This window comes from Pinus tabuliformis, chromosome 6 (assembly GCF_031772625.1).
Source record: "Pinus tabuliformis cultivar Carrire ecotype Pingquan chromosome 6, CPIR1, whole genome shotgun sequence".
NCBI classification, from domain to species: Eukaryota; Viridiplantae; Streptophyta; class Pinopsida; order Pinales; family Pinaceae; genus Pinus; species Pinus tabuliformis.
Window position 1 is genome coordinate 1,320,277,489 of NC_142292.1, and position 27,677 is coordinate 1,320,305,165.

Sequence of the window (27,677 nt, forward strand, 5' to 3'; positions counted from 1 at the left end):
TAGGAGGAGATAAGGCAGAGCACCAGGGATGGATCTTCATCAAAACAAGATGATGAAGAAAATCTAGCTTTAGCGAGTAAAGCTAAGAAAGGGAAAGGGAAGGTATCCCAATCCAAATCTTCTCATGGTGGGAAGAAGGTTGACAAGTCGAAGGTGTGATTCTTTCACTGTCATGAAGTGGGCCATTATGCTATGAATTTTCCACAGAAGAAATCCAAGAAGGGTTCCTCAAAGCGATCTGATGGTCATGCACTAGCTTCATAATTTGAGCTAGATTTATCACTTATCACATGCATGGTTTCATCCATGGTGGGATGTGTTTGGTACCTGGACAGTGGAGCTTCTTCCCACATGTCAGGTGACAAGAATATTTTCAGTACATTGGAGGAGAAGGATCTCCAAATGCGGATCAAGATGGGCGATGATGGAAAATACTGTCTCAGGTGAACGTACAGTTGTGTTTCAGAGGGAGCATGGTGCTCCTCTAACACTATCTGCTGTGAAATATGTACCAGGTTTGAAAAATAATCTTGTGTCTATTTCTATGCTAGAAGATAAAGGCTATGATGTAGTATTTAGTAAAGGAAAAGTGTTCCTCAGGCATATCGGCGCCGGATAGACCAAGCAAATAGGGATTCGAGTTAAGAATCTCTACAAGCTGGAGGTAGATGATTGTATTGCACTGAGTTCCAAAGTAGAGGTGGTGCAAAGCCAAGATGTTGGCAAGTTGTGGCATAGGAGACTAGGCCACTTGCATCATGGGGCCCTGAAGATCATGCACCAAATTTCTACCGCTTACCCAAGGGAAAACTAGAGCAAACAGATACATGCAAAGGATGCACCTTGGGTAAGTATGTGAAAGCTTCCTTTCAGGATTAGGATAGTAGAGCTGGAGCAATCCTGGAGCGAGTTCACTCAGATGTATGTGGACCATTCTCTACAGCCTCCACCGCTAAGCAAAGGTACTATGATATTTTCATTGATGATTTTTCTTGTAGATGTTGGATCTACTTTATGCAAAAGAAGGATCAAACCTTCTTGAGGTTTTGTGAGTTTAAAGCCTTGACAGGGAAAGAATCTGGGAAGAAAGTAAAAGCCTTGCGTAGCGATAATGGTGGAGAGTATGTTTCCCAGCAATTTAAAGACTTCTACGCTATAGAAGGAATTAAACAGTAACTGATGGCACCCCATAACCCACAATAGAATGGGGTGGCCGAAAGGAAGAATAGATCTATTGTGGGAGCAGCTCAAGCAATGTTGTATGACCAAAGCCTACCACTTCATCTGTGGGCTGAGGCATGCAATACAGTAGTGTACCTTCAGAACAAAAGTCCTCATTGTGTTTTGGGGATGAAGACACCTATGGAGGCTTTTTCAGGGAAGCGACTAGATGTGAGTCACTTCCGCATCTTTGGATCACCAGTTTTCTGTCATGTGACCAAAGATGCTCAGAAGAAGCTAGACCCAATAGCTGAGTTGGGGATACTTGTGGGGTACACAAATACACCCCACAACTATCGTGTGTTTCTGCCTGCCAGTCAGAGGACCGTAGTGCGCAGGGATCTGAAGTTCGACGAGCAGAGAGGCATGCGAATGTCACTTGAGGGGGAGCTCAAGTTGCATGGTGATGAGGAACTTTTAGTTCCAAAGGAGGAGGAGCCTCCTGATGATGTGGATCAGCCACATGCAGAGGATTCAGTAGTGGAGACCACCACTCCTGGAGTGTTTTCCAGACACTGGCGGAAACGCTCACGGGAAGCTAACAAATTGATGCAAGATGTGAGAGAGAATGTGAGGCAGCCATCCTCTCATCACAGACAGAGGAGATCTCCAGAGAGATACACTGGCTACATCACCCTAGTTGGGGAGTGTGTAGCAAACGAACCTTCTTCTTTTCAGGAGGCAGTGCAGCAGCCAATATGGGTTGATGCAATGGTAGAAGAGTATGATTCTATCATGCGGAACAGTGTGTGGGATATTGTCCCTAGACTTGCGGACAAATCAGTGGTTAGCTCTCGATGGCTTTACAAGGTAAAGCAGGCAGCTGATGGCAGTGTTGAGAAACACAAGGCAAGGTTTGTTGCCCGAGGTTTCTCATAGGTTGAGGGGATTAACTACGATGAGACCTTTGCTCCTATAGCAAGGTACTCATCTATCAGATTGATGATAGCTCTATAAGCTCAGATGGGTTGGAAGATCCATCAGATGGATGTGAAGACAACATTCCTTAATGGGAATATTGAGGAAGAGGTATACATTGAGTAGCCCGAAGGATTTGAGACCTTCGATCACTAGTCGCATGTTTGTCGACTTAAGCGAGCACTGTATGGGTTGAAGCAAGCACCCCGTGCTTAGTATGCCAAGATCGACAACTATTTCACTGGGTTGGGCTTCACCAAGAGTGAAGCAGATGCGAACCTATACCACATCATGGTAGAAGGTAAGCCCTTGATTATTGTGCTTTATGTTAATGATCTAATTTTGACAGGTGATGCGCAGCTGATACAGTCTTGCAAGGAGGACCTTGCAATAGAGTTTGAGATGAAGGACATGGGCCTCATGCACTACTTTCTAGGCATGGAAGTGTGGTAGAAAGATGGGGAAGTATTTGTGTCTCAAGGCAAGTATGCAAATGAGATACTCAAGCACTTTCACATGGAGAAGTGCAAGCCCATGTAGACTCCTCTAGCTGAGAACTGGAGGAAGGAAGATGCTACTTCAGGTGAGGTAGTGGCTTCTACTATTTATTGGCATCTGGTGGGTTCACTCATGTATCTGGTGAACACATGACCCAACTTGTGCTTTGTGATGAACTAGCTGAGTCAAGCTATGGTTCATCCTACCAAGTTGTTTTGGAAGGCAATGAAGCATGCGCTGAGATATCTCAGAGGCACTACACAGTACAGATTATGGTATAGACAGACAGAGGAAGTGAAGCTGCAAGGCTTCACGGATGCGGATTGGGTAGGTAGTCCATCAGACCAGAAGAGCACTTCTGGAGGAATCTTCAACCTTGGTTCAAATGTAGTTTCTTGGTATAGCAGGAAACAAAGATCAGTTGCACTTAGCTCAGCTGAGGCTGAATACATGGCTGCGAGTCAGGCAGCATGTGAGGCCATTTGGATGCGGAAGATTCTAGTGGGATTGTTTGGTCAGACGATGGATCCTAGAGTGATATACTGTGATAATCAAAGTTGCATAAAAATCTCTGAGAATCTAGTGTTTCATGACAGGTCGAAGCATATAGATATCCGTTACCATCATCTATGGGACTGTGTGGTCAAGAGGATCATGATGTTGTGGTATGTTTCAACCGAGGAGCAGGATGCAAATATTTTGACTAAGGCATTGTTAAAATGCAATTTCGAGTTCCACAGAAACAAGATCGGGGTTGCTGCTAATCCCTTTCTTGTTGAGAGGGAGTGTTGAAAAGTGTACAACAAAAAATGCTAAAAATAGAAATTGCTAAAATAAGCACTGTTATAAATAGTCGGGCTATAAATAGCAGTTCAGCCATTAGAGATCTTAGCTACAATGGGTGAAAAGTGAAAGTGCTAAAAATAGCTTTTCTAAAAATAGCATTTCGGGATCCCTTCTTATCTTAGTTAGTCCCTGGACTAAACATAGGAAGTAAAATTCGAATTTGATATCAATAGCAGTTTGGAAATTAAGTAATTAATTCATCTTGAGTCAATTAGTTAAGGAAAATCAAACTTGAAGTCTATGTAAGGACATGCAACAGTTTCTCCATTAATTGAGGAATTTAACCTTCAGTTAAAGAGATAAGGATGAGTTGTAATATTGAGTTGTAATTAATTGACTTAGTTTAACTTAGTCAAGTCCAGTTAGATTAATTTAACAGTTTGTTAAATTAATGAGAGTTCAGTTAGTTAATGCTTGCATGCATGTAACTACTATATTTTAGATAACTGAGTATTCACTCATGGATAACTCATGCATGTCACTTCAGTCAGAGACCCAGTTGAGATCAGATGGAGGGACAGTGTACTATCCATTGCTAGGATATTCCTTGGTGAATATTCCTTGCATGCAGAAGGAATATTATTCCTTATGGATTGCACAATCGGGATGGAGGGACAGTGTACTATCCATTGCTAGGATATTCCTTGGTGAATATTCCTTGCATGCAGAAGGAATATTATTCCTTATGGATTGCACAATCGGGCCTGAGGTTACAATGAGTGTGATGAGGCCAATTCACACATGTGAGATCATTGGACCCTAATCAAAACTGCACAAGGAAATAGGAGACTTACAGGGCTTGAGGAAGATATATTCTGTCTATTGAGTCTATGAGTTGTATTGTTTGAATGCAAAGAGATCAGGATAGCTTGAGAGCTAATTCTTTTTGTAACTTGAACAAGATTTCCACTTATATGATAATACAGAGTTGGGGTTTTAGGCTGGTGCTTTCCCCAATGATATATCTTCTATGTTATGGTTGATTACTTCTCATTCTCAATTATATCTGTTCATGCTTGATGTTGCTCATGTTCGATTAAGCTTTCGCTAAATTGTTGTAGAAGTAGATCAAGTGTTTTGCTTTAGTACATTGCATTACCAGGTGAACTACAGTGGGAAATTTCTACATCCTTAAATAAAAATTATCAATAAATAATTAAATCCTAATGATGAACCTTAGTAGAAGTTAGAAAATCTTTGACCCAAAATTTTCAATATGATTTATCTAGAAAAATTCTACTTATATATACAATTCTTAAAATATTATATTTTAATATAATTCTTTTTATTTTCATGAACCTAGGCATGATGTAGAAACTTACCCAAAAAAAAAGACACAATCCTTTATTTGTTAAAAAATTAAAAACTATCAAAACAATAACATAAATAATTTTATTTATTACATTAATTCAATAAAAAAACTTCTTTATTTAAAGCTAAACTTTGAAATGTTTCGATCCAATTTAAAAAAAACCTAAACTTTGAAATGTCTTTATCCAATAAAAAAAATGATATAAATAAATATTAAACACAATATAAAAATAAATAAATATTATTATTATATTTTTAAGTTATTATTATATTTTAATATTTTTAAATTAATATAATTAGTGAAAAAAATATTAATAATTGTTAAGTTTAAGTTTATTAAACTAATTTATGGACACAATTACCAAAATTGCAATTACTACATTGAGAATGAATATAGTTCTTCCCATCTAAATTATTTTATCAAAAATTACAAACTTCTTAACCATCACAAAGATTTGCAATTACATTACTGAAAACAAATAAACTTTTACTCACTAAAATTTTTACAAACGTTATAATCACTAAAAAAAAATACTTATTAATCACTTAAAAAAACACTTATAATAAATTATATAGTAAAACAAAAACACCATTTTTAAGGAATATAAAAAACTTGTATAAAATATACAAGTTAATTATGGTTAAGGTTACCATTAAAAAGCCTTAGGTGTGCCATCAAATAGCAATGCCCTTAATCGGAATAGAAACTAGTTACACTTTTAGATAATGAATTATAAATTTAATAAAACATTTTACATTAATGAATTATAATTATAATTTTATTAAAATGATATAAATAAATATTGATGACGATGGTGGTGGTGGTAAACGTTAACTGAGACCGAATTTTGGTCTATTGGACCTAAAGAAACAAATTATTTAGTTTGATATAAGATTTTATTCCTATACTCAAAAAGCTTGGAGAGAAGTCTCAAGACTATGAAGGTCAATACTGCAACAAAGATTAAGATTAATATTGCAACAAAGATCTAAAATTTTGGTCTATTGGACCTAAAGAAACAAATTATTTAGTTTGATATAAGATTTTATTCCTATGCTCAAAAAACTTGGAGAGAAGTCTCAAGACTAGGAAGGTCAATATTGCAACAAAGATTAAGATTAGTATTGCAACAAAGATCTAAGTGATTTTGATCCTCAAGGAAGTGGGAAGTGATTTTGATTTGCAACAAAGATCTAAGTGATTTTGATCCTCAAGGAAGTGATTTTCTGGAGGAAGTGATTTTCATCCTCTCCCATGAGAATTTGTTAATCTTGGCTATATTAATTTTCTTCTTTGAGCTAGTTAAAACATAGAGATACTTTTGATCTTCAAGGGTGGGGTTGATGACCTTCTTATAATATCTTAATTTTCCCTAATGGTTTAACCAGACCCTAATGTCTTTATACCAACCTCCTTTGAGCCTTAGATGGTTTTGGTTGGAATTTAAAACTAATTTAGGAAATCTATCATCTCCTATGTTATTATTATTATAAAAATCTCCTATGTTATTATTATTATAAAAATAAATAAATATTATTATTATATTTTAAATATTTTTAAATTAATAAAATTAGTTTGGAAAATATTAATAATTCTTAAGTTTAAGTTTATTAACTTAATTTATGAATTACCAGAATTTCAATTACGAGAGAATAAATAGAATTCTTCTGATCTAAATTTGTTTTTATCAAAAATTACAAACTTTTTAACCATCACGCAAATTTGATTTGCATTTACATTAGTGAAAATAAATACTTTCACTAATGACAAATTTCAAGCTTTTTAATCACTAAAAATACTTATAAACTATATTATAAAACAAAAACACTTTTTAAAGAAAAATTATAAAATATACAAATTAATTAGGGTTAAGGTTCCCAAAAAAACAAAGGGGCTTGTATGTGCGGCAGCGCCTAACGAGCCATATATAGGGTATTAAATGCCCTTGAAGATGCACGGGGCATAACCCGTTAACACACGAATTGCGAAATTTGCCACTAAATAAAAAAAGGTAATTCGTGTGTTAAAGGGTTATGCCCGTGCATCTTCAAAGGCATTTAATACCCTATATATGTCTCGTTAGACGCTGCCTTGTATGTGCTATTAAATAGCAACTGCCTTAATCCAAATAGAAATTAATTACATTTTTACATTAATAAATTATAATTATAATTTTATTAAAATGAAATATGTATTTACTCAATAAGTTAAAATCAAATTTTATATTTAATTAATTTATTAATATTTAATTTAATTAAAAAATAATAATAAAATGAAAACGGGTTATTATTATTATTGAAGCAACACAAATAAAAGAATGAATGATAAAAAAATATTATCCGTTTCGAATCCTGCTTAAAAAAAGGTAAACTCAAAACAAAGATAACGAGATCCAGCGCACAGAATCATCATGAGGCAACATAGAAATGTTTACACGTATCATGGATGGCGAAACTTCAAAAGTATTTATTGTTCATTAAATCATGCAGAGAGAATAGAATAACAGACATTGAGATCCCCAGAAAAAAAGGATCTATGAACTGATTGATACATATGAAAGACTCCCTGCTATGAATTACAGGCATGCTACGTGACAAGATCCGTTAGGATCATCTTTTGAACCACCACAAAAACTGAGGCAAATATTACTACCATCAGCATTTCAACGAGGCAAAGTGTCTCAACAAAGCACATTCTTCTGCACACAGTCTACGAATGTGTATGTGCAACTTCCATAACCTGGAACATAAAAAATAACAGAAAATTTTCACTTGATAATAAATCTATATCTGTAAGTAAGCTGGTGTGATATAAAATATTATGTAAATATGAAATATTGTGTAAATAAAGAGATTTGAGAAATATTATGTAAGCAGAAGATCAAAATTCAAATCCCCAGAACCGCAGGGCCGAATTCTGAATTACCACTTCCTCGAAAAAAAAACTATATCTACACCACTAAATAAACAAGCAAGCAGCAGCAAAACATGACATGGATAAAGATGCAGATGAATAATTTTACTTACTTGGGTCCTTTGTGACAAGTTTTGCAGTTTTATTGAAGTCACAACCGGAATAAACGTTCTTGAGTTGCTGCCAATTACTGTTGAATGCATAGGATGCATGAGCAGTCAGCGTGTTAGGCTGATAGCAAGAATTCCCTGGCTGGATGGCACCGCAGGTGTTGTCTCCCTGAATGCAAGCAGAATTAAGAGCGGACGCCAAGGAAGAAGGATCTGCTTTAGGATCTGCAACACACCACAATTTTCCCTTGTAGGGTGGAGGAGGAGGAGGGAGAGGCTTGTAGTCAGAATCCCGGAGCTTCCCAGTGAGATCAATCTCATACATCAAGGTTCCATCTGGATAGGCAAATCCCCAATGCCTCTCAGTTCCGGGTCCAGGCTTTTGACCCTCATCATACAGCTCAAAAAGGTATGTGGGGATGAACTGATGGGGCCTGCGAGGGGTTCCTGGGGGAGGGTTTGCAAGCATTCTCCTGATAATCCTCCGGTTATAAAGGGCTGCATAATTGATGTTGGCACCCAACTGACTAAGGTCACCGTTATTGGGCCAACCAGTTTCAGCTATGGCCAACTTAATATCATCATAACCCAATTTGCTCATTGCAGCTACAGCTGCATCAAGCTGCTGGTCCAGCATATTGGTATACACAAGGCCATTGGGGTCGGTGAACTTTAGGTTATGAGGCCCAAAATTTGCATATTCCAAAGGTACTTGTTCGGGATCAAATAAATAAGGAAAGTAAGGATACACATCCATAAAAAAGTAGGACTCTGTTTTGCTCAGAAACTCCAGCATTGGTTTCATCACAGTTTGTGCAATATCATCCCTAAAAGCAGCAGAGGATGGGGGGAATGCTCTTATAGGAAATGAAGGGGCTAGCATATCCATAGCCAATGGGGTTCCCACCTTGATATGCTCCAGATTATATTTAACCAGAGCTCGCCAGATATTTTGCATAGCAGGCACAAGTTCGTACCAGGCCTGTTTGTTGGAATAGTCTGTCAAAACCTCATTCCCCACCAGGACTATGTTGATCTTGGTTGCAGGAAAAGACACAATATTTTTGCTGACCCATTGGTCTGCGGCTGTCTGGCTGGTCGCGACACTGGCAAGTTCGTAATTCATAACACTCACGAGCACATTAAGACCGGTGTTGGCCAGTGCACTGAGGATTATTGGATTAGTGCCATAGATTTTAACATTTCCAGCCTTCAGTTTTTGGATCAACTGAATTGATTCTTTTACAGGGGGCAGGTTGTAGCCAAGCTGCCCAAAAGCAACACCAATGCCATGATTCTGTGCATCTGTGCAACAATGACAAAAAGAAAAAGATTAAACTAGGGAAAAGCATGCAGGATCTGTACATACTCAGAAGGAAAACCCTGGAAAGCCATGGGATCTACTTGCAGAGACTATTAGTTGAAATAAGGTAAACCCCATAAGCAAATATATATTAGTACCAGCAAGAAAAAATATGAGGAATTCATAAGTGTAAAAGGTAAACCCCATAAGCAAATATATATTGGTACCAACAAGAAAAAATATGAGGAATCCATAAGCACACATATGTCAGTACCAACAGAAAAAGACAAGTACCCATGGGACTTTAGTCCAAGCACAAACAGGAAAAGACAAGTACCCATGGGATTTTAGTCCAAGTTTTTTCTGACAGGATTTATTCAAACAAGCAAACCGAATGACTATCAGAAGCCCATCAGCAAGAAAATTACAGAAGGTTCGGTAGACAACCTATGGAAATAAACAAAACCCAATTGATATCAAAAGAAATACACCAATGACTACTTACAGGCATGAATTGCGACTCCTAGCATGCCAAACAGAAGCAAGAAAACCTTTAGTCCTGAAGTTGGCATTATATCCATTGTATGAATAATTTACAGCAACCAACTCAAAACCGTTGTATCGAAGACTCATGCATCCATCCATGGCTTTCATCTGCCCAAATATATAGAAAAAAATGATATGCATTTCATAGTCGTTAATAAATGCTGCATAAGTGGAGATATATCACATTTATTACTCAGAGTGCATATTGTTCGCCCTTCCCTTATCACTACAGGGTGATGCTTGAACAAGTCAATTAAATTATTTACTACAGGGTGATGGTTGAACAAGTCAATTAAATTATTTAAAATGATATCAGTTATAAAAAATTAGCTAATTTAAAGAGTTTCAGTTACCAGAAATTAGTTAAATATACATTATGGTTAGTTGAGCAAATGTATTAAATATGTTCCATTATATAATGTTAAAAAAATATATTATAAAAAACTATTAATTTTATCTATTATATAATATTAAAAATATATTATTTTAAAACGTTAAAAAATTATTTTAAAATATTAATTATACTCATTATACATTATTAAAAATATATTATTTAATATTATTAAATCTACTTTTTTAAATGATAAAAAACAATTATTATATTTTCATTAATTTAAATAATCAGATAATTATCATGAGTACAATCAATTTAGTATGGTATAAAATGAGATATATATTATTGGATTTTTGCAGTTTTTCGAATCTAATTATATAGATTTCAATCTATATAATATTTATTATTTTAATAAGAAATGCATATTGTTTGCAATAAAAAGTGGTAATTAGTTGAACAAGTCTACTAAAAAAGATTCAAATTGATATCAATTACAAAAATATAGCTAAATATTTATTACAGTTATACTTATATTAAATTATTAATTATTATTATAGGTTAAATTAAATTTTATTTACAATTTTCATTTCAAATTTAATTAATATTTTTAAAATTAAATAATTATATTTTTAATATTTATGTTTATTAATATTAATATTCAGCTAGTTTCTAATAAGTTATTGCCCAAGAGACACTCCCCAGTTTTGTATGGAAGAGATGTCTTGTACTATTATTATATGTAAACATTTTACTTGATCAAATAACATAAAAATAAAAATAAAAATAGAAGTAATAGATGTTTTTATTAACATGGTTACTTTAAAAAAAATAAAAAATAACTCTACCTCAAACAAAAATAATTTTAAACTAAAATAATAAGGTAAATTTGACTTGGTCAAGTTACTAGTGTTTTTGAGCCCCATGTTTAGAGAACCCATGGTATTGACCCATGGTATTCATGTGAAATATAACCAATTTAAAGAAGGAAATTAAACCAGATTCATGTTAACTCTCTATCTACCAAAAGAAGATCAAATCTCTTGTTATTAAACATTATATAATATTTAATCATTTAATTTAATTTTAATAATTTCATCATTATAAAAATGATTATTATAAATAAAATCAAATTTCATTTACAATTTTAACTTCAAAATTTAATTATTATTTTTAATATTTTTAATATTCATAATTATTAATATTAATATTAATCTAGTTTCTTATAAGTTATAAATAATATCAACTTAAATATCTTCAAATTAACTCATTATTAATTTAAATTTCTTTAAATAATTAAAATATTTCTTTGTTGTAACAACATTAGTGAAGTTGTTGAGCTTATTAATCCTAATATAGCCAAACTTGTTGAAGTTTACTTGACCTCCACCTTTTCAATTTCGAAGATGAATTCTATGAACAATGTGTGGTGTTGTGATGGGTTCTTCGCTCTCTCCTGTCCTAGTTAACTTCTTCATGGAAGATTTTGAATATAGGGCTTTAGCCTCAGCTCAGTTTCGGCCAAAGTTGTGGAAAATATTTGTTGATGATTTCTTCATCTTATGGCCCCACAATCATGATAGATTAGGTATTTTTCTTCAACATCTTAATAATCAATCAAGGTCCATCAAGTTTACCATGGAATTTGAGGTTGATGGTAGCATCCCCTTCCTTGACATTCTTGTCTCTAAGAAAGATGATGGTTCTTTCTCTCACCAAGCTTTTCATAAGAAAACTCACATTGAGTAATATCTCCATGTTGACTCCCATCACTATCCTACCCAAAAGCTCAGTGTTTTAATCTTGGTTACTTGTGCTTTAAGGGTTTTGAATGAGAGTCACATGGAATGAGAAAACTCATCTCCTCAATGTCTTTGAGAAGAATGGCTATAACAAATCTCAAGGTATCAAGGCTTTTTTAAATACGAGAAAAGGTCCAAAGATGAAGAACCTAGAGATTGGACCTTTGTAACATGCACAAATACCATTAGACTAAATGCCCAATAATCAGTAAGATAAGGGGAAAAAACTTTAATTTATCACCGAGGACATACGTTTGTTTGGAAACTTAACATTCTGACATACATTATTATTATTATTATATATAGATATAGATATAGATATAGATATATTTAATATGTGGTCATAGATTTTACATCAAATTCCAATATCTTTACAACTATGTGGAGTATTGTTATTATGCGCCCACTTGATAAATAACGTAGGTCACAACCCTTTTGCTAAACTAATTATATGAGGGTTTATTAAGCGATAATGTTTTGTTTTGACCCCAACACTGGATGGTTAATATTGAATCACAAGCTTTCATGAAACTTCTTGAAACCCCTTGGCAGCACACATGCTAAACATCTGACACTCTCTTTGTCGTTGATCTCACCACTGATCTAACAGTTCCAATGGCTCCGGGAACAGTTAAGGTATACCCACTGATTAGGTGCTCAAAATTATGCTCAAAAATCAAAGTTGTTAGATTGGTGTGGAACCTGAACAAACGTATATTTCTCATCATCCTGAATCCCCTGTAACTTGTTTCACGCGAAACAGACACTGTATGGCTTCAGAAACGTGTTATGTTCACTTTGGCAAATAGGTAAAATTTTGGAAAAAAAGGGACAGCCCAGTCAGCAGTCCGTACTACTGACTAGGCTACCCAGTTGGTGCTAACTGTGTAGTTGAGGCGGCACCGTAGTCTCATCAGCAAATGGCTAAGTTCCATGTGGCACGTTTGTACAGGCATGAGTTGGCAGGATGATTTAGTTGAAGGCTATACAAGTGGACCAATGAGATGGTGACACATGGCAAACCCGAAGGCTGCCACGTGCCCTCTTAAAGGTCAAATAAAATTTTATGTGTGGAGGTCGGGGTTGAACCCATGACCTCACCCACAACAACACCAAGCTTTACCACCACGCCTGCAGGCTGGTTCTTAACTAACATATCGCAAGCAGGTCAGTGTTAAAGAATTGGCCCAAAACAAGCCAGGGTTGCGATCTGATGCTTGCAATCACACATCGCAGAAGGGAGGTGTTATGGAATCGACGCTGATAAGATTAGGTTGCAATTGTGATATCTCAATCGCATATCACACAGAGTAAAGCCTTGTTACATGTATTACCTTGGCTCCATCAATTGCGATATATTCCAGATGTGATACAAGTTATACTGCAGTTGATAGTCTGTCGGATCTACTGCTTATCACAATTGCACATCGCCCATGCTGTCGTCACAAACCATAAGACCCTTCAGTTCCCGCCGATTGTGATTGTGATGGGGTTGTCAGTGCCTATAGTTTATGACCAGAACCGTGGCCTTAACCGTCGGACCTAACCACCTTGCATATGACCACTCAGCCTTAATCGCAATATAGACAGATTCATTGGGGGGGTAGTTGGTGAGACCACCAATTTTAGTGGAACTACAAGGATTAACTCTAGATAATGAATTTAACTGATAGTTAGCTAGATTTGGAGGAGGAAATTGTGGAAATACTGACATAAGTCAAAACTAAGGCAATTTTCGACCAAATGAGGGGAAAAAAGAGGTCGGGGTACCATTTTTTAGTATTATGGAATGATTGGAGCAAGTTTCAAAAGAAATTGAGCATTGTCAACACATATTTTTACAATTTATAGCATAACAGAGAGGCCCAAGCATTGGAAGCTAGACCAAGGAGACGTAGTCCAAGAGGGTTGAACTCCTTTATCATGTTCCTGTTGTAATGTGTTTTTGATGATTTTCAGTACATGTTTATGTTGTTGTTTAGTCTCTTATTTATGTTAAATTGCTCATCAAATTAACATAAAAAATCATCATTTCACTTGCAAAAATCCATGAATCCTTAAGCACAATGAAAGAATTTTGTTTCTAATATGAAGAGGATCTTAGCACAACAATCTAATATTCTAAAAATGATCATTTTGGTATCAGAGCACTAGGTTTTATTCGTGAAAGAAGGATTTAACTATTTTCAAGTTTATGTCATGCTTACAAGGTTAAAAATCAAAAGAGGAGAAGGGAAGCTGGTTGGAAGCCCTAAAGTTGGGTCAAGGGGAAGGAGAGCAAGGTTGCCACAATCTCCAACACCAGTTCAACCTTGAGCTGCAGTTGAGACTCCAGAGGTCATGTCTCATGAAGGAGAACCTACAAACATGACAGAAGATGAGAAGACCTTTATAAAGGCTTTCTTTGATATGACAGAGATGGTGAAGGTTGTCTATGAAGAGAGGAATACCAAGTTGCAAGAGGAAAGTTCTAAACGTCCTAAAGGAGAAGGCTCTTCAGGAGGAGGTAATGGAAAAGGAGGTAATGGAAATGGAGACAAACCTCCACCCTCTCCACCATATTCTTCATCTTCTTCTTCACAAGCATCTTCACCCTCTTCCACTAACACAACCCTTACGCAAACTCATCATCATACTTCAAAAGGCACTGGTATATCGCCTTTTTTAAAACTTGATGTTAAATTTGAGTTGCCCATGTATAATGGTGAAATGAATGCAGAGAATCTTGATCATTGGATTCGTCAGTTGGAGGTCTATTGCAGGATTCAAAACCTTCAAGAGGATGACATAAAGATTCAAATATCTTCCTTGAGAATGGAGGATGCACCACTAGTGTGGTGGGAATCAAAGACCCAAGAGGAGATTAAAAAACACGGTAAGATATCAATTTCTTGGAATGATTTCATCGCTGCAATCAAAAGACAATTCTACCTCTAGCTTATATGCAGAAAGGCATCATGAATTGGCATAACATTAGACAACTTAAAGGTCAAAATGTGCAACATTACACCCAAGAATTCAAAAAAAGGTCTTTGATGTTAGGTGTAGATTTTCAATCATAGGATACATTGCTGAAGTACATAGGGGGTTTACATAGTTACCTTAGGCATACTATCTTAATGTTCAATCCCAATAATCTATATGATGTGTGTGTGCAAGCCACTCATCTTGAGGCAAAAGGCAAAATCACCCCAGAAGGAGGTAGTAAAAATCCATTTAAGAGTAAAGGAAAGGAAAAGGCTTTCAAAGGGAAGGAAAAGAAAAATGAGTCTATCAAAAAAGGAGAGAAAGTTACATGCAAACATTTTTCCAGGGAGGGTCATGATGAAGCTCATTGTTGGAAGCTTCATCCCAAAATGATACCAAAGAGAAACAACAACAAGGGAAAACAAAAGACAATTGTAATCACTCAACAGGATTTGGGATCTGATTCTGGTGATGAAACTAAAACCACGGCCATGGGGTTAGAAGGAAAAGAATCCATTGCTAGCATTAGTTCTTCAAACTCACAAAATGAAACTCCAAATGAAAATAGGAGAATAGAACTTTTCCACATAAGGGTGATCTCAAAACACAACAAGATTGATACACTTTTCGATAGTGTCTCTCAAGCCAATCTTATCTCTGAACACATTGTCAAAAGTTTAAACTTGGAAACCGTTCCACATCATAAAACATATCCACTTGGATGGATGTGTGACAATTTACAATTATAGGTTACTAGAGAGTGTAAACTGAAATTCGTCATTACTGCAAATTTCAGAAAATGAAGTGGAGTTTGATGTTGTGCCGCTAGATATTTGTGGCATAGTTTTGGGTAGCCCGTACCTTTATGACAAAAAATTTATCTTCCATAGACATGAAAAAAATATCATTTATTCAAAGATGGAGTAGAATATATTGTGAGAGCTCATAGCAAAAAAATAAATATTTCACTTGTTAATGCAGGGTACATGAAAATACTAGTGAACTTGAGAAAGAATTTTGTGCTTCTAATAATCAAATCCAAGAATGATGTTGATAATGAATCTTTTAAAGGTTGTGATTCAAATTTGAAATTTGAATTGGTTGTCATAGTTAACCAATATGATGAGATGTTTCAGGAACCAAAGGGATTACCTCCCAAGAGAGGAATCCAACGTGAGATACAATTGCAGCAAGATTGTCCTCTTCCTAACATTGGCATGTAAAGGATGTCAGTGACGGAAAGCGCAGAAATTAAGAAGAAAATTCAAGAGTTGTTGAATAAAGGGATTATCATACCATCTTCCTTGCCATGTGGTTCACCTATTGTCTTGGTGCCAAAGAAGGATGGAACCTAGCACATGTGTGTGGACTTTCGTGCATTGAATAAAATTACAGTAAAGAACTATTACCCACTACCTAGAATAGATGATTTACTTGATCAATTGAAAGATGCAAAGTATTTGACTAAGCTGGACTTAAGAAGTGGCTGCTAACAAATTAGAATAGCTGAAGGTGACATTTGGAAGACAACATTCAAAACAAAACAAGGATTGTTTGAATGGTTGATTATGCCTTTTGGTTTATGTAATGCTCCTAATACATTCATGCATGTGATGAATGATGTGTTGAGTCCATTTCTTGATGAGTTTGTCATAGTCTACTTAGATGACATCTTAATTTTCAGTAAATCTCGTGATGAACATGTCATGCATGTAAGAAAAGTACTTGATGTCTTGAAAAAAGAATAGTTGTATCTTAAGATGTCAAAGTGCAAGTTTGGAAAAACTTCTTTAGTTTACTTGGGTCATATTATTGGAGGAGGTGAGTTGAAAATAGATCCCTCCAAGGTTGATGTCATTGTGAATTCTCCAAGGCCCAAGATAGTTACTGAGGTAAGAAGTTTTTTGGGAGCAGCCCAATATTGGAGGAAATTCATTGCTAATTTTTCTCCTATAGTTTCTCCTTTGCATGCATTGACAAGTGTGAAAAGGGTTTTTCAGTGGGGAGGAAAACAACAAAAGGCCTTTTATGCATTGAAGGAAAAGATCAATACAGCTCCAGTACTTGCACTTCCAGATTTGAGACAGTCATTTGAGATTCAGACTGATGCTAGCGACTACACTATTGGTGTAGTCCTCATGCAACATGGTAAGCCTATCTATTTTCATTTGAAAACTTTTCATGGTGCAATGATTAACTATCCTACATATGACAAGGAATTGTATGCATTGGAGCAAAGTGTGAAAAAATGGAAACACTTCTTGATGGGTAAGGAAACAGTCATTCACATTGATCATCAACCATTGCAATACTTGCAATCACAATCAAAGTTGCATCAATCAAGGCACTTCCAATGGATGGGTTTTATTCAACAATTCCACTTGGTAATTAGGTATAAGAAAGGTATCTACAATAAAGTTGTTGATATGCTTTCTAGGCCTATTTTTAGTGCATCTACTTTACTCAAGCATAATTTTGTTTTACGTGAAATTTATATTGAGAACTATGCATTAGATAATGACTTTCAAAATGTTTACGCAAGATTGAGTCAAGATAACCAAATAGAGGAATTGGATTATCATTTGCATGATAACTTGTTGTACCATCTTGGCAAGCTTTGTATTCCATGGAGAGAAAGAGTTAACATCATAAGAGAGGTACATACTTCTCTTATTACTGGTCATTTCGATGTAAGTAAGATGGTGGCACATCTATAGAGGTATTGTTATTGGCCTCATATGCTTAAAAGTGTGTCTCGTTTTATTAAAGGATGTTCATTATGTGCAATCGGTAAGCCTAAAAATAGGAAGTTAGGATTGTACACACCACTTCTGGTTCCTTCATGACCATGGGAGAGTGTTTTTGTGGACTTTGCAGGAGGTCTTCCATTGTCAAAAAGAGGTCATGATTATTTGTATGTAGTTGTGGATAGGTTCAGCAAAATGTGTATTTTGATGCCATGTAAAAATAAATTTGTAGTTGAACAAACTAATCAGTTATTATTTCAGAATGTTTGGGTGCAATTTGGAGTGCCCACATCCATTGTTACTAATCAAGATTCTCACTTTGTTGGGAATTTTTGGTCAAGATTGTGGGGATTCATGGACACCAAATTAAAAAAGAGTACAAATTTTCATCCACAAACATATGGTCAAACAGAAGTGGTGAACAAAATAGTGATACATCTTCTTCATGGGTATTGCAGGAAGAATCCTAAGTTGTGGGATGAACATTTTCACTATATTTAGCATGCTTACAACCGAGCCAAGCACTCTTCAACTCAAACTTTGCCATTTGAGACATGTTTGGGATACTTGTCTAAATCTCCTTTGGATTTTATTTTTAGAAAAGATGCTGCTATTGAAGATCATAGTGACATAAACAAAGCAAGAAAATTCATTGAACAAACCCAATTAGTACACCAAAAGATTCAAGAACAACTTGAGAAAATCCAAGTCAAGTACAAAGCAAGGAACGACAAGCATCGTCAAGATCACAAGTTCCAAGTTGGGGATGAAGTTTGGCTTCACATTAACAAAGAGAGGCTCCAAGGAGAAGGTAAAAAACTGAAACCAATTAGATATGATCCATTCAAAATTTTGGAAAAGATTGGTAACAATGCCTTGAGGTTGGATTTGCCTTCATATATGAAAATTTATGTTGTTGTTAATGTTGAGAATTTAAGGTTGTATGAGCCTCCTTTGATTGAAAATCAAGGAGAAAATATTCAAATTCCATCTATTGAAGACGTTTCTCCAAAATTCCTTGATTATATTTAGCAAGACACTATACTTGACAGAAGAACAAGAACATCAAAAAGGGGAAGTATTGACTATCTTCAAGTGGGGCTCAATGGTACAAATCCTTTAAAAGACAAATGGATAGAGGTTGGAAAGGTGAGGGTACTGTACCATCACCTGATAGACAATTGAAAGTGATATTTTTGGGTCGAGAAGGCTTCTAGTGGGGAGGAATCATCACGTGCTCAAAATTATGATTAGTTGTCATAATAGTGTGCAACTTGAATGATCGCGTAGTGCTCATCATCCTGAATCTGGCACAACTCATTTCGCATGAAATGGACACCATATGGCTTCAGAAATGTTTTTTGTTCACTTAGGCAAGTAGGTAAATTTTTGGGAAAAAAGGGGGGGACAGCCCAGTTAGCAGTCTGCATTGCTGACTAGGATGCCCAGTTGGTGCTGACTGTGCAACTGAGGTGGTACCATAATCTCATCAGTGAATGGTTAAGTGCCATGTGGCACATTTGTATAGACATGAGTTGGTAGGATGATTTGGTTGAAGGTTATACAGGTGGACCAATGAGAGGGTGACACCTGGCAAACCCAGAGGCCACCACGTGCCCTCTCAAAGGTCGAATAAAATTTAATGTGGGGAGGTCGGGGTCGAACCCACAACCTCACCCACAACAACACCAAGATTTACTGCCATGCTTGCAAGTTGGTTCTGAACTAACATATCACACATGGGTCGGTGTTAAAGAATCAACCCCAGAACAAGCCAGGGTTGCGATGCGATGATCGCAACGTAGAAGGGAGGTTTTATAGAATCATCCCCAATAGGATCAAGTTGTGATTGTGATATCTCAATCGTATATTGCACAGAGTAAAGATCTGTTACATGTATTACCCTAGCTCCACTGACTGTGATATATTCTAGATGAGATACAAGCTATACTGCAGTTGATAGTCCATCTGGTCTACCACTTATCGCAATCACACATTGCCCATGCTACAGTCACAAACCATAAGACCCACCAATTGTAATTGGTGATGAGGTTGTCGGTGCCGATATTTTATGACCAAAACCGTTGCCTTAACCACTGGACCTAACCACCTTGCATATGACCACTCAACCTTAACGATGATATAGACGGGTTTGTTGGCAAGAAGTTGGCGGGACAACCAATTTCAGAAAAACTGCCAAAATTAACTCCAGGTAATGAATTTAACTAGAAGTTAGCCAGATTTGGAGGAGAAAGTTGTGGAAATACTGGCATAATTCATAACTAAGGAAATTTTCAACCAATTGAGGGGAAAAAGAGGTTGGGGTACCATTTTTGAGTATTCTGTACTAATTCAAGCAGGTTTCAAAAGCAATTGAGCATTGTAAACACATATTTTTACACTTTTGAGCATAATAGAGAAGCCCAAGCATTAGAAGCTGGACCAAGGAGACGTATCCTAGGAGGGGTGAACTCCTTTATCATGTTCCTATTGTAATGCATTCTTGATGATGTTTTGTACATGTTTATGTTGTTGTTCAGTCTCTTATTTAAGTTAAATTTCTCATAAAATTAACATAAAAACTCATCATTTCACTTGCAAAAATTCAGGAATACTTAAGCACAATGAAATCATTTTGTTTCTAATCTAAGGAGGATATTAGCACAACAATCTAATATTCTAAATCAAATCACCCGCACCCCCAAAACCTTTACCAAGGTCTTCCATTCTGCCACTACTTTGGGTCATGACGTCACTCTGTAACCGGTTACTATTCTTCCACTCTCCTACTTGCAGAGGGCCTCACCTCAAGGATTGGACATTCGTTACTCATTGCAGGTAAGTTCTTTAACATTGCCATGACCTTCCTTTGACGAAACTGAGGAACTTTCTATAGTTACCTATTCGTTGAGCATATTTCTTTGTGCCACTGACAGGTTACATTTTGGACGACATCAGGGTTATAGGAACTTGTTGGGATATGGTTTAGGTACTTAATAGCAGCCCATAACCTTTAGCTACTAATTGCCTTATCTCTTTTTGTGTGAGAATTTTAAGGGGTTTTTCCCGTTTCATAGGTTTTGGTTGAGCAGTGGATGTATCAATTTATCCTTAGGTAATTTGTTGTTATTTCAATGATTTGGTTTCTCTTTTCCTTTACAGTGACATAGTCATTTTGCTTATACTTGGTGCCCTTGGTATTGCATGTATTACCTTCTACTCTACCCAGTGGTCAAGCTTGTTCCAAGTTTGGTTACATTACTGGATAAATGATTAACTAGCTACCTTCCTTTCTTCCAAAGTTCTCTTGAAACCCTTCAAGGTTTGGCCTGGTGGGTTTGTGGTCTTTTAAAACAACATGTTTCTTTGGTTTTTGGGGTTCATCCCCTGTACCTAGGATTTTTAGCAATAACAATACTTTTTGAGGGTTTTAGAACCCTACAACTGATCGACTTCCTGCATGTTGTAGTTTATCTGAAAAAATTTCAGTCTCTACTAGGAAATGTTCCATAATCAATTAAGGTCGAGTTTATTTGGTCGTATTGTTTGTATTTGAACATAGTTCTAGATCTCTGGGGAATTTTTTTTTGTTTTATGTAACTATTGAAGATATGTTATTCCTTTCCAGGTCTAACAAATTTAATATTTTATTTGGAAGCAGATAGTCTCTCAGATTTAATCTTTTTGTACTGTCAGATTTGGTGAAACAGGGTTTTATTATTAGTAATGCATGAATATAACAATAGCACTTTCCCTTTTAATTTTGACTGCTTATTCCATATTAAATATTAATAATTACAACATTGAATCTGTTTGTTATTTTTTTTCTCCAGACTCTACTATAATATTAAATTTTGCTCATGTAACTTTGTTATATTTCTGGGGTTTTAATAAGATCTTACCTATTAATTGTTCTAACATTAGAAAGATGACTTTCATTTTATGGACAATTTCTTGTAATATTTCTTTGATATTACCCATTAGGGTTTCTATGATAGAATAACTAGACTCATTCTTCTCATTGATAGTTTATCGAGGAATACAGGTCATTTCCCAAGTTTTACATGGTTCTCTCGGTTCCTATATTTTGTTCTGTTCTAAGGTTATCAAACTGTCCAGTCATTGGGTTACCACCCATTGGCCGGATTAACCTAACCCAACAACAATTCCTCTCTGATTGCCCAATTACTAGACCTATTGCCTTAATCTATAGGGTGATTTATTTGTTTGTGTTAGAATCCTAACCAATAATACCTGCCAGCATTGTTATTTTTATTCAGGGTACTGACACAGACTTGGCATATTCATTCTTTCTAATATAGAGCACATAAATTTGGAATTATATCTTATAAACTAATAAGAAGCAAGTATAATATTTGAACTCAGGCATATACCTTTCATTCACATGACATTCATTACAACAACCAACTTTAAAAATACTTATCTAAGCTTAATAGATAATCTAGGAACTCAGTCAAAAGAGAAACCTCCACCTTTACAATGAGATTGGAAATTACGTCCAAATCTCCCCTTGAGCTTCCCCAACTACTAGAGAAGTTTAGTGACAATGACCAACCTAGGTTAGCTTGCAAACCTCAAGACCGTTACCAAGTCCAAATTTGAAGTTCGTCTATATGGATCCTTCCACTGGGTCCAACCTAGCTCGGGAATTGTCCTCCACCTGCAACATACAATTGCACTCGTCTTGGTTGTCTCTTCTCCCTCTTTTCCTCTGAAAATTGGAAAATTAAGTAGAAACCCCCCTCTTCTCATTGAGATCCATTTATCTCTATGGAAGAGAGAACCAAGAATCATAGCTTCCATAATTGTCTAGTAATTAGACAAATTCATTCAGGGTCCCTCCTCAAAGTTCCCATCCTCATCCACCTAAATAACAAAATATGCATTTAAAGATATTCATAGATAATTCTTTTTAAATTTTCCTTAAGTTTTTACATGCTTTCCTATAAGCCTATATATTATAAGTTTCATTAACTAAGTAATTAACCAAAGGTACAGTAAACCAAAATAGTCAACAAGTACTTGTGTTAACAGGGTGTTACATCTTCCCCCCCTTGTTTGAAACACCATCCTCAATGTTTAGTCTTGCCCTCGAAATAGGTCAGGGTATGCTTGTCACATTAATTCTTCATCTTCCCAAGTAGCCTCTTCCTAGGTAAAGTGCCTCCACTTCACTTTAACTTGGGTGATATCTCACCTCCACAACATTGTTTTTATCTATTCTAGAATATGGAGGGCTTATACCAAGAATTATTTGTTTGGTTTGACCTACACAACACACATAATGTTGTCTTTAGCTCTATTAAGTCATTAAATCCAAAATTAACATGTATCATCAAAATTACCTTAGTTTACTTGTACATCTTGCCAATTTATGATGTGCCTATAATATATATATATATATATATATATATATATATATATATATATATATATATATATATATATATATATATATATTTCTTAAGAAGAGAGACATGAAACACATTATGGACTCATATATGGCTTGGTAATACAAGTCTATATGTTATTGGCCCTATCCTTTCCAGTATCTGGAAAGGTCCACAATATTAGGGTGCTAATTTTGCACAACCTTCCCATCTCAAAGTGCTTCATTTAGGTTTAACTCATACATATACATGGTCACCCACCTGGAACTCCTTGAAGATTATTTTTTTGTCCGCGTAAGCTTTCTATCTGTCTTGAGCAACCCTTAAATTTTTCCATACCTTCTTTACTGCCTTCTCCATCTCTGTTGAGATATCAGGTCCTAATCTCATCTTATCTTCCAGACAACTCCAATTAGTAGGGGTTCGACATATTTTCCCATACAACACCCAAAAACGACTTAGTTTTATTGACTCATGGTAGCTATTGTTATAAGTGAATTCCACTAAATGGAGGTATTCCTCACACTTAGTTGGTTGTTGCATCACATACATGTAAAGCATGTCCTCCAACACCTGATTCACTCGTTCAATTTGTCCATTGGTGTGTGGGTGATATGTTGTGCTGAACTTGTCTAGGTACCCAACCCAGTAAAGAGATCCTTCGAGAACGCAGATGTAAACTTCACATCACTGTTAGAAATTATTACTCTTTGTATCCCATGCAACCGAAAGATATCTCTCATAAATATATCTGCAATTTGAATAGTTCGGTATGAGGACTTGATGGGGATGAAATGAGCTACTTTTCTCAATTTATCCACCACCACCATAATCAAATAATTTTTCTTCTTGGACCTTGGAAAGCCCATTATGAAATCCAGTGTAATGGTATCCCACTTCCATTCAGGTATGGGTATGGGATGAAGTAGCCCAACTAGTTGCTCGTTTTATACTTTGACTTGTTGGCATTCTAGACACTTAGCTAGATATTTCATAATGTCCCTCCTCATATCCGGCCAAAAATAGTTCTTCTTGATTGCAGAGAATAGTTTTTGGTAGCTAGGATGAGCAACATAAGGTCTTTGATGAAATTCCTCCAATAAAAACTACTTAACTTCCAGTTGATTGGGAACATATATTCTTCCTTTAAAGGTAAATAAATTATGGTCATTTATATCATAATCAGACTGTTGTGCAGAATTTTGTATTTTTTCACTTTGCTACCAAAAAGATTCATACTTGGGGTCTCTAAGGGAAACTTCCTTTATCTACTCAAAACAATCAAATTCTACTCAATTGTAAGCAATTTCATTAACACAATGCAACTTCCTACTTAGCATGTATGCCACGCGATTCTCCTTCCATTTTAGATGCTTGATGTCAAAGTCAATCTTGGTTAGAAATGCAGTCCACCTAGCTTAGCGGGAATTTAAATTGGGTTCCTTAAAGAAGCTAGTTAAACTACTATGATTTGTCATTAGCAAAAATATTTTTCCCAATAGATAATGCCGCCAAACCTTAAGGGCACGAAAAGTCAGAGTTAACTCCAAATCACAGGTCGAGTATATTTGTTCATGCTCCATTAAATTTCGGGATTCATAGGCTATGACCCTACCTTTTTGCATTAAGACTCGTCCAATGCCCTCCTGAAAAGCTTCTGTACAAATAGTAAATTCTTTATCTGGGTACACAATTTTTAGCACGAGGGCGATTGTCAACAAGTACTTCAATTTTTCAAAGTTGTGTTGACATTCTTCTTTCCACTTAAACACTCTTCCCTTCTTTTGCAGGGAAGTTATGGGGTAGGAAATCCTATAGAATCCCTCAATAAGGCGGTGGTAATATCTATCCAACCCCTTGAAAGATCTAATATCTGCAACGTTCTTGGGAACAGACCTATCCATGATTGCTCTTATTTTCTCAGGGTCCATAGCTAAACCTTGAGAGGAAATAACATGTCCCAAATACTAAATTTGTTACTCAAAAAACCACATTTGCTGAATATAGTGTAAATTTGATTCTCTCTTATGGTTTGCAGCGCTATCCGAAGATGTTCCTTATGCTTCTCTAGGTATCTTGAATACATTATAATATCATCGATGAAAATCAAAACAAACTTATCCAAATAAGGGTGAAAAATACCATTCATTAAGCTCATAAATGTGGTTGGGGCATTGGTAACATTGAAGGGTAGAACAACGAATTGGTAATTACCATAGCGGATTTGAAACGTTGTCTTGTAAATATCCTCCTCCTTAATTCTAATTTGATGATAGCCTGACTGCACATCAATTTTTGAAAACATGGTTGCACGGTATTGACCCATGGTATTCATGTGGAATATAACCATTTTAAAGGAGGAAATTAAACTAGATATATCTTAACTATGTATCTACCAAACGCAGATCAAATCTCTTATTAGTAACCATTATATAATATTTAATAATTTAATTTAATTTTAATAATTTCATCATTATAAATGTGATTATTATAAAAAAACCAAATTTCATTTACAATTCTAACTTCAAAATTTAATTATTATTTTTTAATATTTTTAAAATGAAATAATTATATTTTTAATATTCATAATTATTAATATTAATATTCATCTAGTTTCTTATAAGTTATAAATAATATCAACTTAAATATCTTCAAATTAACTTATTATTAATTTCAATTTCTTTAAATAACTAAAATCCTTCTTTTTTGTAACAACATTAGTGAAGTTGTTGAGCTTATTAATCCTATCACTGATCCTAATATAGCCAAACTCATGATCCTAATATAGGAAAACTTGTTGAAGTTTGCTTGACCTCCATTTTTTCAATTTCGAAGGTGAATTCTATGAACAGATGTGTGGTGTTGCGATGGGTTCTCCGCTCTCTCCTGTCACGACTAACTTGTTCATGGAAGATTTTGAATATAGGGCTTTAGCCTCAGTGCAATTTCGGCCAAAGTTGTGGAAAATATTTGTTGATGATACCTTCATCTTATGGCCCCACAGTCATGATAGATTGGGTATTTTTCTTCAACATCTTAAAAATCAGTCAAGTTCCATCAAGTTTACCATGGAATTTGAGGTTGACGGTAGCCTCCCCTTCCTTGACATTCTTGTCTCTAACAAAGATGATGGTTCTTTCTCTCACCAAGTTTTTCGTAAGAAAACTCACACTGAGTAATATCTCCATCCTGACTCCCATCACTATCCAGCCCAAAATCTAGGTATTTTAACCTTGGCTACTTGTGCTTTAAGGGTATTGAATGAGAGTCGCCTGGAAGGTTAGATAACTCATCTCCTCAATGTCTTTGAGAAGAATGGCTATAACAAATCTCAAGGTATCAAGGCTTTTTTAAATGCGGGAAAAGGTCCAAAGATGAAGAAAGAGCCTGGAGACTGGATCTCTGTAACATGCACAAATACCAATAGATGAAACATCCAACAACCCTTAAGATGAGGAGTAAAAAAAAAACTTTAATTCAACATCGAGGACATATGTTGGTTTGGAGACTTAACATTCTAGAAGATATTGTTATATATATATATATATATATATATATATATATATATATATATATATATATATATATATATATATATATATATATATATATATATAGAATACGTGGTTATAGATTTTACATCAAAGTCCAATCTCTTTACAACTATGTGAAGTATTGTTATTATGCGCCCACTTGATAAATACCCTAGCTCACAACCCTTTTGCTAAACCAATTATATGAGGGTTTATTAAGTGATAATGTTTTATTTTGGCCCCACCTCGATGGTTAATATTGAATCATGAACTTTCATGAAACTTCTCAAAACCCCTTGGAAGCACACATGCTAGACATATGACACTCTCTTTGTTGTTTATCTCACCACTGCCCTGATGGCGATTCCTATTTCCAACCCCATAGAAAATTTATTGCACCCTGACATGCGCCCTTGATAGCCAGATATAACACAAGCGCGGTGATGACTAGAGAAAAAAAAACTGCGTGTTATATGGGGCTATCGAGGGCGCATGTCAGGTGCAATAACTTTTCTATGGGGTTGGAAATAGGAATCACCCTGATATGACAGTTCTAATGGATTGGGGAATAGTTAGGGTATACCCCCTGTCCCCCAAACCCTTACCAAGGTATTCCATTCTACTGTTTCTTTGGATCACGACGTCGCTTTGCAACCGGTTATTGTTCTTTCACTCTCCTACTCGTAGAGGACCTCACCTCAAGGATTGGACACTTATTACTCACTTCAAGTAAATTATGTAATATTTCCATGAACTTCCTTTGCTGAAATTGAGGAATTTTCTATAGTTACCTATTCACTGAGCGTATTTCCTTGTGCCACTTGTGGGTTACCATTATGGCTGACATCTGGGTTACAAGAACTTGTTGGGATATGGTTTAGGTACTTAATAGCAGTCTGTAACTTGTAGCTACCAATTTCCTTATTTCCTTTCTTGTGATAATTTTAAGGGGTTTTTCCCATTTCACGGATTCTTGTTGGGTGGTGGATGTATCAGTTTATCCTAAGGTAATTTGATGTTCTTTCATCATTTTGGGTTCTCTTTTCATTTACACTGACATAGTCATTTTTCTTATACTTGGTGCCCCTTGTATTGCAGGTATTGTCTCCTACTATGCCTAGTGGTCAAACATGTTCCATGTTTGGTTACATTACTAGATAAAGGATTAACCAAGTACCTTCATTTCTTCCCAGGTACTCTTGAAACCCTTCGAGGTCTG

At 35.6% G+C, this 27,677-nt stretch overlaps 1 pseudogene; it reads right to left on the bottom strand.

Annotated features, from left to right (window-relative positions):
* Positions 1-7,813: 7,813 nt before the first annotated feature.
* On the bottom strand, positions 7,814-9,702 carry LOC149263472 (putative glucan endo-1,3-beta-glucosidase A6 pseudogene; annotated as a pseudogene).
* Between the last annotated feature and the right edge of the window lie 17,975 nt (positions 9,703-27,677).